Consider the following 9,268-nt stretch of genomic DNA (forward strand, 5'->3'; position numbering starts at 1 on the left):
AAAATTGTATTAGTTATGTTTGGAATATTTTTAGTTTAATTCGACCCAACAGTTACAAAGAAGTTATTTATCTCATTTGCTTTATCTTTCGGATTGTATAAAAGTTATTGTTAACTTTAGGCAAGTTGCATGTTTTATTTTAAGATTTCCTGTAATTTCATTTAGAATTTGCCATGTGCGCTTTGAATTATGTTTGAATTTATCTAGCAAGTTTGCGAAGTATTTTTTTTTTAAGTTTTTCCTTTGACTCTTGAATTGCTTTATATAATTTTTATCAATTATCTTACTTTTCTCTGATTTTGATTTCAAATATTTAATGTAAACTTTTTGTTTAATTTTAGAAGATTTCCTTAGAGCTTCTGTAATCCAAGATGACTTGATACATTTATTTGTTAAAGTTATTTTTTTTCTTGAAAAGTTCACATCATATATTTCAAAGAAAGTTTATATAATGAGTTAAAATATAAATTTGGGTCAAAGAAAGGATTAATATGGTTCCAATGAAGCAACGATACTTGTTCTTTGAATGATGTAACATTTGCTGCATTAAAACAGCGTTTATAGAAAACTTGTTTTAGTTTGGGCGGTAGTTCAGTATCAACATTTATTGAGAAAAAAATTAGAAAATGATCTGAGATGTCATTTTTAATTATACCTTTTTTAAGAGATGCATTAAATATACAGTATCGGACAAAACGAGTGCAACCAAATAATGCTAATTTAGTTTCTTTATATAAAAGTGCTGCATTTTTTCAATTTAGAGAAATAACTATGTAACTGTTTAGAGACAAAGTTCTTCAAGTTTTATTCATCACAAAGTTCGTTATTTGTACACGAAAACTAATAAATTAATCAAAAGTATTAAAAAAAGTTGATTTGCTTCTAGACAAAACAAGTGCAACTCGACAAAATGTTGACCAAGCTGTATTTCGCTATCAATATTTCGTGGCGAATCCTTTGTTGTCGATCATATTCTTGTATCTTCGAAGCATAGATTCGATCAGATGATCAATGAAACTTTGTGGAATCGCTGCCCAGGCCTTTTGGATTTGTTCAAACAGTTGATCTTTATTACGAACACCTTCACGATTAATTCTGCGGTTCTCCCACAGGTTCTCTATAGGGTTGAGATCCGGAGATTGAGGCGGCCAATCCATCATTGATAGGTGGTTGTCTTGAAACCACTGCTTGACTACTTTTGCAGTGTGTTTCAGATCGTTGTCTTGCTGAAAAACCGTTTTTATTGGCATATTCCATTCAGCATGAGGTAACATAACATCTTTCAGGGTATTTTTATACATGAAACGGTCCATTATTCCATCGTTTCGATGTATTGGACCTAGATCGTCAGCAGAAAAACACCCCCAGACCATTACATTGCCTCCACCATGCTTCACAGTCTTATGGCAATAACGTAAATCGAGGCGTTTTCCGGCCGATCGACGTACACGGCAAATGCCATCGCTCCCAATGATGTTGAACTTCAATTCATCACTGAACAGGACAGTTCGCCATTTCTGCACATTCCAGTCAATATGAGATGTAGCAAACAGGAGTCTTTTCTTCTGGTTTTTTAGTGAAATCAGCGGTTTCTTTGCAGGGCGTCGAGATAACAATCTGGCTTCAACAGCACGTCGTCTGATTGTTCGATCCGATACAGGCAACTCTAATTGCTTTTGTATCTCGACTGATGATATCCAGGGATCCTTCTTGATGGATCTGACAATCATAGAATCCACTCTAGAAGTGGTGGAACGCGGTCTTCCACCTTTGTTATCTGCTGCCAGCTTCCCCGTAAAACGATATTTGGAACATAGTCTTGATACGGTCCATTTTGTCACGCGATATTTTTCACAAATACTTTTTTGTGACATTCCACTTACGTAATCGCCAATAATTTTCTTTCTTAGTTCCAATCCAAGACTGTCGGGAGCCATTTTTACACTTGAAGTCATAAAAATAATAAAAATAAATAATCACGCTTCTCAAGGCTTACCGTGTTACATTTACCTTGTGATGATACAATAATGCTCTGCGGAACACAACGTCTTGGTTGGATGTGGACTGTAATAATGTAATGAAACACTTGTTGTATTTCATTTCTTGTATTGATGTTCTTCTATAAAACACTTTGATAAAACTTACTTTGATAAACTGTCTTGATAATACTGACTGATTGACTTCCATATATTGACTGAATTACATGTCAATTTACATGTCTCTTATATAGTAAAATAAAGCTGTGTGAACCTGTTCTGGAAGATTCTAGATGCTTCTTTTCGATGCTTCTGGAAGCAAATGGATGCGTCTGGATGCTTATGAATGTTTCTGGATATTTCTGGATGCTACTGGATGCTTCCAGATGCTTCTTACGGAAACTTCTAAAGGATTCTGCATGCTTCTAGAAACTTCTGAAAACTTCTGGATACTTCCTTTAATTATTAAAAAATTTCCGTGACATTGACACAGACCAGACTTAATTAAATGAAACAAACAAAAAAAGTTGCACTTGTTTTGTCCGATGCAAAATGGCACTTGTCAACGAAATTCTGCCTGTGTGCTGTCACCTGTCAACTGATTGCTCATGTCATGGCATGCTATAACTCCAGACTCCTGAACTGTTTGCTGTTGTAGTATAGTTCGTTTTGTTTTTAAGGCATGTAAAATAAGGAACAGTTTTTAGCATTGTTCGATGTTATTTGCAAATGTTTTGTCCAATACTGTATCTGTCGTTGTTATGTTATCTATTAATAAAGCTAATGTTAAAGTTATTTTAGTTGGTTTGTTTATCAATGGAATTGCACCATTTTCAAATACATCGTTGAAAAACTTTTTAATTCCGGAATTTACGTACTACTCAAATGCTTTAAGTTAATGTCACCTATTTAGTAGCCTAATTTCTTTTCATTAGTACTTTTCCTTATTATTTTTGCATTGATAAATGAATTAAAATTGTTAATGTCCCCAGCTGGTGGTCGGTAGCAACAACTTAAAAGTATATTCTTGGGTTTTTTGGTTAAGATTTCAATTGCTATAACTTCTTTGTCGGCATCAGAAAAACTCATCTCAGGCCTATTAATAAACCTCATTCTTTCGTTTACGTAAAATAAAACTCCACCTCCGCGGTTATTAGTATGGCCTGCTTAGTGTATGATTTTAAAACCTGGAAAATATAGATTTGAATTAGATTTAACATCAACAGTGCTACTTTCTGTAATGCAAATTACGCTAAAAATATTGAACATTTCCTCAATATTATTGCAAAAAGTTTCAAACTTATATTTTAAGCTTCTTATGTTATAATGTATCATATTAAACTAATCTCGCTCAAGAAATTCATTTGTTTCGTTGTTATAAAAATAAAAACAGTTATTTAATAAAGCATCTGCTTCACTAAAATAGTTTAAATCAGGATCCGATCTTTTATCAAGAACAAATTCATTAATTTGAAAAAAATCAAAAGTATTTAATTCAAAATTGCTTATTTGATTTAACTCCATTTTAGTATTTTAAAACTTTGGTATAAAAGAATTTCTTTTTAAATTTTTCCTTTTTAAATGAATGTTTTATTTTTTTTAAATATAATTTAAAAAGGCATTTAAAGAAAATCGAAACACTAAAACTAAAAAATTTTGATACTTTGTTGCCTTTATCGCTTTTCTTCGGTTTCCATTCCCGAACAATAAGCTTGTCATACAAAATTACAGCGTATTTTCTTAATGCTCTTTTGTTTAACATTTTTTCTTTCAGTTCCTTTCGTATTTTTATTGTTTCGCCACAGAAGTCTTCGTTTATATTAATGTTTTTTTTTTTTAATTTTCCAGAATTTTTAATTATTTCTACTTTATCTTTGTAGTTTAATAGTTTAAGAACTATTTTTCTGGTTTTTTTTAGTGTATTTTGGGCCAGTTTTGTGGACTCTTACTGTTTTCTTGAATTGTGCAAGGTAACAAATTTTTATGAAAGTTCATTTTCATTTCTGATTTTGATGTTTATACATACATTTTTGCTAATTCTGAAAATTGCAGCAGTTTTTTTCCAACTGTTGAGGCTATTGACTACTATTTTATATATACACAATATTCACCTTATATATTCACAATATTCACCTTATATATTCACAATATTCACCTTATATATTCACAATATTCACCTTATATATTCACAATATTCACCTTATATATTCACAATATTCACCTTATATATTCACAATATTCACCTTATCTATTCACAATATTCAAATCTACAACCTATATATATTATATAACCTTATATATTCACAATATTCTACCTTTAACTCCAAGAACCTCTTCAAATAATTCAAGAACTTTTTTCTCGCTATCTTCCCAGCTTTCATGTACACTCTATTTCAGTCTATTGATTCTTAAAGTTATTTCGCCGATATCTGTCTTCTATTTCTCCTAGTTTATTATTTATTTTATAAATGCTATTTTTTTCTTTAACTTCAGAGTTTAATTTTTTAGTTTGTTCTTTTACAATTTCAAATTTCGATATTTCAGTTTCTTCGTTTGTATTAATAAATTTTTTCATTTCGTTAAATTCATTTTCTAAGTAATTTACTTTTTTATTTGCATCTTCTAATTCATTTAGTATGTTATTAACTTTAGAAACATTGTTTGTAATGTCTAACTCAAGCTTATCAAGTCTTCCTGTTATAATTTTAACATTAGCATCAGTTATAACAGCAAAACATTTTTCTTGTTCTTTTAACGTTTTTTTAGTTTAGTCTAGTATATTGTTCTTTTATTTTTCCAGCAACATATTTTCAATATTCTTCATTGTAAAATTTATTTCTTATTACACAGGGACTAAAAAGTTTCAGTATGTGTTTTTTTCCGTATTTGTGATGGATGGTAAAGGTAAAACTAAATTTTGAACTGATAAATCTTCAGACAAGGGTAGCAGTTCTTCACTTGCATAATCTAAAATACTTTTAGAATCACAAGAGTTATCAAGATCAATATCAATATTGCTATCTACATCACTATTATCAAACAAAATATCAAGGAACTTTGAAAAATCAACCTTAGAAATTATTCCTATTTCAGATGTATATTTAATGTTTTCTCAAATCCCTATAGATGTTCAGGAAAATTTAAAATTATTATTGGGCCGCCAGGTGATTAACACGTCATTTAGAAACAGATTTTATGCACCATGGTGCGGGTCATACGTCAGGAACGGGTTTTATGTTCAAGAATTTTTACAACGTGAAGCTTCTGTCATTGTCTGTATGAACGTAAGCATTATCATGCCATCAGCATGATAATGCTTACGTTCATACTGCTAAAATAGTAAAAGATTGTTTCATCAACAAAAAAATTGAAACTTTGAAATAGCCAGCGAGGTCTCCAGACCTATTTTTCAGATTATTTAAAAATTCTAATGGGGTTATAGGAAAAGTGGTGTTGTTTAATAAAAATAGTGTTTATTGAAAATGGTGTAGGAATTGTATTTAATCAGATTATTAGAAATGCTTAGGTGCCTCTTAAAGAAAAGAATTTAAGTTGTTGGGTTTAGTACAATATTTTCTTGAGTCTGGATGAGTTCTCAAATATTTTCGTGACATTTTTGAATGCTAAAAATATAAAGATAATAACATAATAAAGATTATAGTTATTATTAATAAAAACTAGTTTATCAAAATATAGGCCAAAATTATCAAATAGCCATTAACATTAAAAATCAAAATATCAAAGTTTAGTTATATTTTAGCTAAGTGGAATTATAAATCCTTTTTTGTAGCAAAAAACATGTATGTTAATATTATTTTCAGTTAATGTTAAAATTTGACAAATAAATTAATAAAATACAAAAAAAATAACCTGATATTCACAATACAATACAAAATATACTAAATTGAAAACAGGCGATGTTACCACCACTCTTGACGGTATCACTGGAATAGGATAAAAGCATTATTTTTGGCAAAAAAAAATTATTTAACTATGGATAACTTCTGTAAAAAAAACTTCAACCAAAAAAAAGTAATTAATCATATTTTTTTTGGTTGAAGCAGCAGACAAAGAAATTTTCAAAGAGAAAAAAAATGAAAACATTTACAGGTTTTGTTAAAAGTTATCCGCAAATTTAATGTTACCCAAAGTTATTGTATGTTTAATATAAACTTTGTTAAATGTTACATAATATAATGTCGTAAACTCTTTGCTTTCATTTATTATAAAACCTTTTTTTAACATAAATGTATCATAGAGTTTTGTAAAGTTTTAGGGGGTGTTTTATCATTGTGTAGCGCAGTATATACTGAAACGGCTTTTTTGTAATGTATGCTAAACTTAAAAAACTAAAAGGCTGCAAAAAATAAAAATTGTTACTTTTTTTAAAAGCTTTTTAATATAAAATATTTAAAAAACTTTAAGATCAAAGTTTCAATAAAAAAAAAAGTTATAAACGGAATTGTTAAATCGTTTTTTGCTTTTTGTTTCTTTTTTTGTTTACATTATTACGAGAAATCGCTCAAAATAATTTCCTGCAAGAAACTTTATTTACTAAAGAAAGCATGAAATTATTTTTAAAATAAGGTGAAGATTGGACCATTTAAAATTTCCACGCGCCTCATTTTGATGGGTTGAAAACTTTTCATGGTTATAACTTTCGAATGCTTAATTGCTTAAGAATGATGAAAAGAAAATTTAAATTTAGTAAAAGATAGTTAATAAAATAATTTTATTAATTCGTGGACAACACAACAGCTAATATGGAGGATATTTTTTTGTATTTTTGTTCCCAGTCTCGAATTAGAGCAATTTTTTGCAAAGCATTCTTATTTCACGTAATCATGAACATAGTTTATTTTAAAGTTTTTACAAGGTCAGGAAGTATCACAACTGAAACGTCAAAAAAACCCTAGATCCGCTAGATGCGCCGCTCTCCTAATGAAATAGGAAATAGGTTTAAAACCTGAGAACCATTAACAAATATGAAATAACTAAAAAATTATGAAAAATTTTTTTTAGTATTTTTACACACTGCTCCCAGATAGGGGGTTTTGGTTGAAGGGGAAGGTACCTGGATTTTTTTACACAGAATTGCTAGAATTTAAATGTCGGTTCAGTAGATTATGGGTGAACAAAAATTAAACTCAGAGCCGCTCCTAAATTGATAACTTGATGACTTTTTTAACCTTTATTAGTGATAATATTTTACAGTAATAACCTTGTTGTCTTTGGTGCCGCAGATGGCTTAAATAGACAAATGGAACAGAAGTAATCTTACTATTTAAAATTATAATGATAATGTATAAATGTAAAGCTGGCAGAACAGGCAGACCTTAGGGGGCTCAGCCCCGTCACATTTAAAAATGTAGAGGATATTGGAATTACAGCTCCCCTTCCCTCTACCCATTAAACTTTATTTCAAAATGTTTAACCTTGTTAGTAGGAAATGAAGCCAAATCAACAAAAACACCGCTGCAAAATTATTATTTTAAAATAATGACAGTCATAAAGCGTACACGAAATAAATGTGAAAGAATAAGCACGTCATTTTTTTCAGTGGTTGTATTAAAATCTTTTTAATTGTTTTGTATTTTGTTTACAACGTGTTGTGAATTTAACTTGAAATTAGTTTTAAAAAAGACAAAAGAAGAAGAGGTAAGAGAAAAAATTATTCACAGATATTTACAAAATTCTAATAGTAGCTACAATTCGATAGCAAAATTGTTGTAAATACATCCATACATCATTAGTACGTGTTACTCGACGTTTTTCTCAAACAAAATCGATCATACGCAAATCTGGTGGTGGAAGAAAGGATGGTTTTAAAGATATAAACTTTCCTTTCTTCCACCACCAGATTTGCGGAAAACCTTCCTTTCTTCCACCACCAGATCAGTTAGAAAACTGGTTAACAGTTTTAAGAATAACCCAAGCCTTTCACTAAGGGAACGCGCAAAAATGCATGGATTTTTTCATAGTTTTGTAGCAAAAGTGAGAAACAAACATGGTTTTTATTCTTTCAAAACATAAAAAGTCCCCAACCGTTTTGAAACTCAACAAAAAAATGCACGAACCCGCCGCAGAAAGTTGTATGACAATTTTATTTCTAAAAATTTTTGTATTATTGAAGACTATGAAACTTATATGAAGTACAACGATCAACAAATTCTTTGTGCTGTTTATTATATTGCCAAATATAGAGGAAAAAGCACTAAAGCAAAAGCTCAAAACTTTATTAGATTCCAACAGGAATAATTAATTTTTTTTAATGTTTGATTTTATATTGTTGTATTAAAGTTATTAATTGGTTCGAAATAAAAATTGAGGAGTACTATTTTTTAGTTGTTTTTCTACTTTCACATTTATTTCGTGTACACGCATTATGTTGTGTTACCACTTAGCAACATTTTCCTCCTTAGAGTTAAGAAAATATTGAAGCTATTAAAATTAGTTTTGTAAAATTTGAAAAAAATTTTTGGCAGCCTTCTTCCTTATTATTGCCTTCCACCACCCCTGTATTAATATATCATTTTTGTTAAATTTTGAATCAAACTTTGATATTAAACTTATAATGCCAAGAAAAATTTACTTTTTATAAAATAAAAACAATAGCTAGAAATTTTTTTAGTAGTTTAAAAATATGCTATTATAGTTGTCTCATCAAAATTTCTGATATTTCCAACATAAATTTAAAAAAATAGGAAAAAAAAAGAGATTAAAATGACATTTATGAGAAAATCATAGTAGCTTATATATATACAAGTTCTTCACCTTAACTAACTGTTATCCTGTTCATAACCTTTACACTCTCATTGAGCAGTATGTTTCATGAATTTTTTTTCAGTTTTATTCCATGAGAAGGATTACTTGCCGAATAAACAAATCTCAGTCACCGCAATTAAAATGATTCATCTTGTTGAAATCTTTAAATATGTTAATAATATTTTATTTATTAATATTCACTTAGTGTGTTACTATACTCGTGGTACTTTAGCGGCGCTACAGTTATCATTTCATCCAATGACCTTAGAACTTTTTGACAATTAGGTCCATCTAGTCCTCCAACATTGTAGCCATGCTGAGTAACAGTTTTTTTTCTAAGAACTTAGTTAAGATTTTATTTGAAAATAGTACTCTTGACACCTGTGTGATAATATGCTCATAAAGATGCAGCTCTGGTGGAGGCATAACATCCAATACCAGGCTGTCTGGGCTCTGATCAAAAAGACATGGGTTGATGACATTAAAATAGTTCTGCATTAACTTGTGTGGTTTCCCAGCATTAACAA

This window comes from Hydra vulgaris, chromosome 11 (assembly GCF_038396675.1).
Source record: "Hydra vulgaris chromosome 11, alternate assembly HydraT2T_AEP".
Taxonomy (NCBI): domain Eukaryota; kingdom Metazoa; phylum Cnidaria; class Hydrozoa; order Anthoathecata; family Hydridae; genus Hydra; species Hydra vulgaris.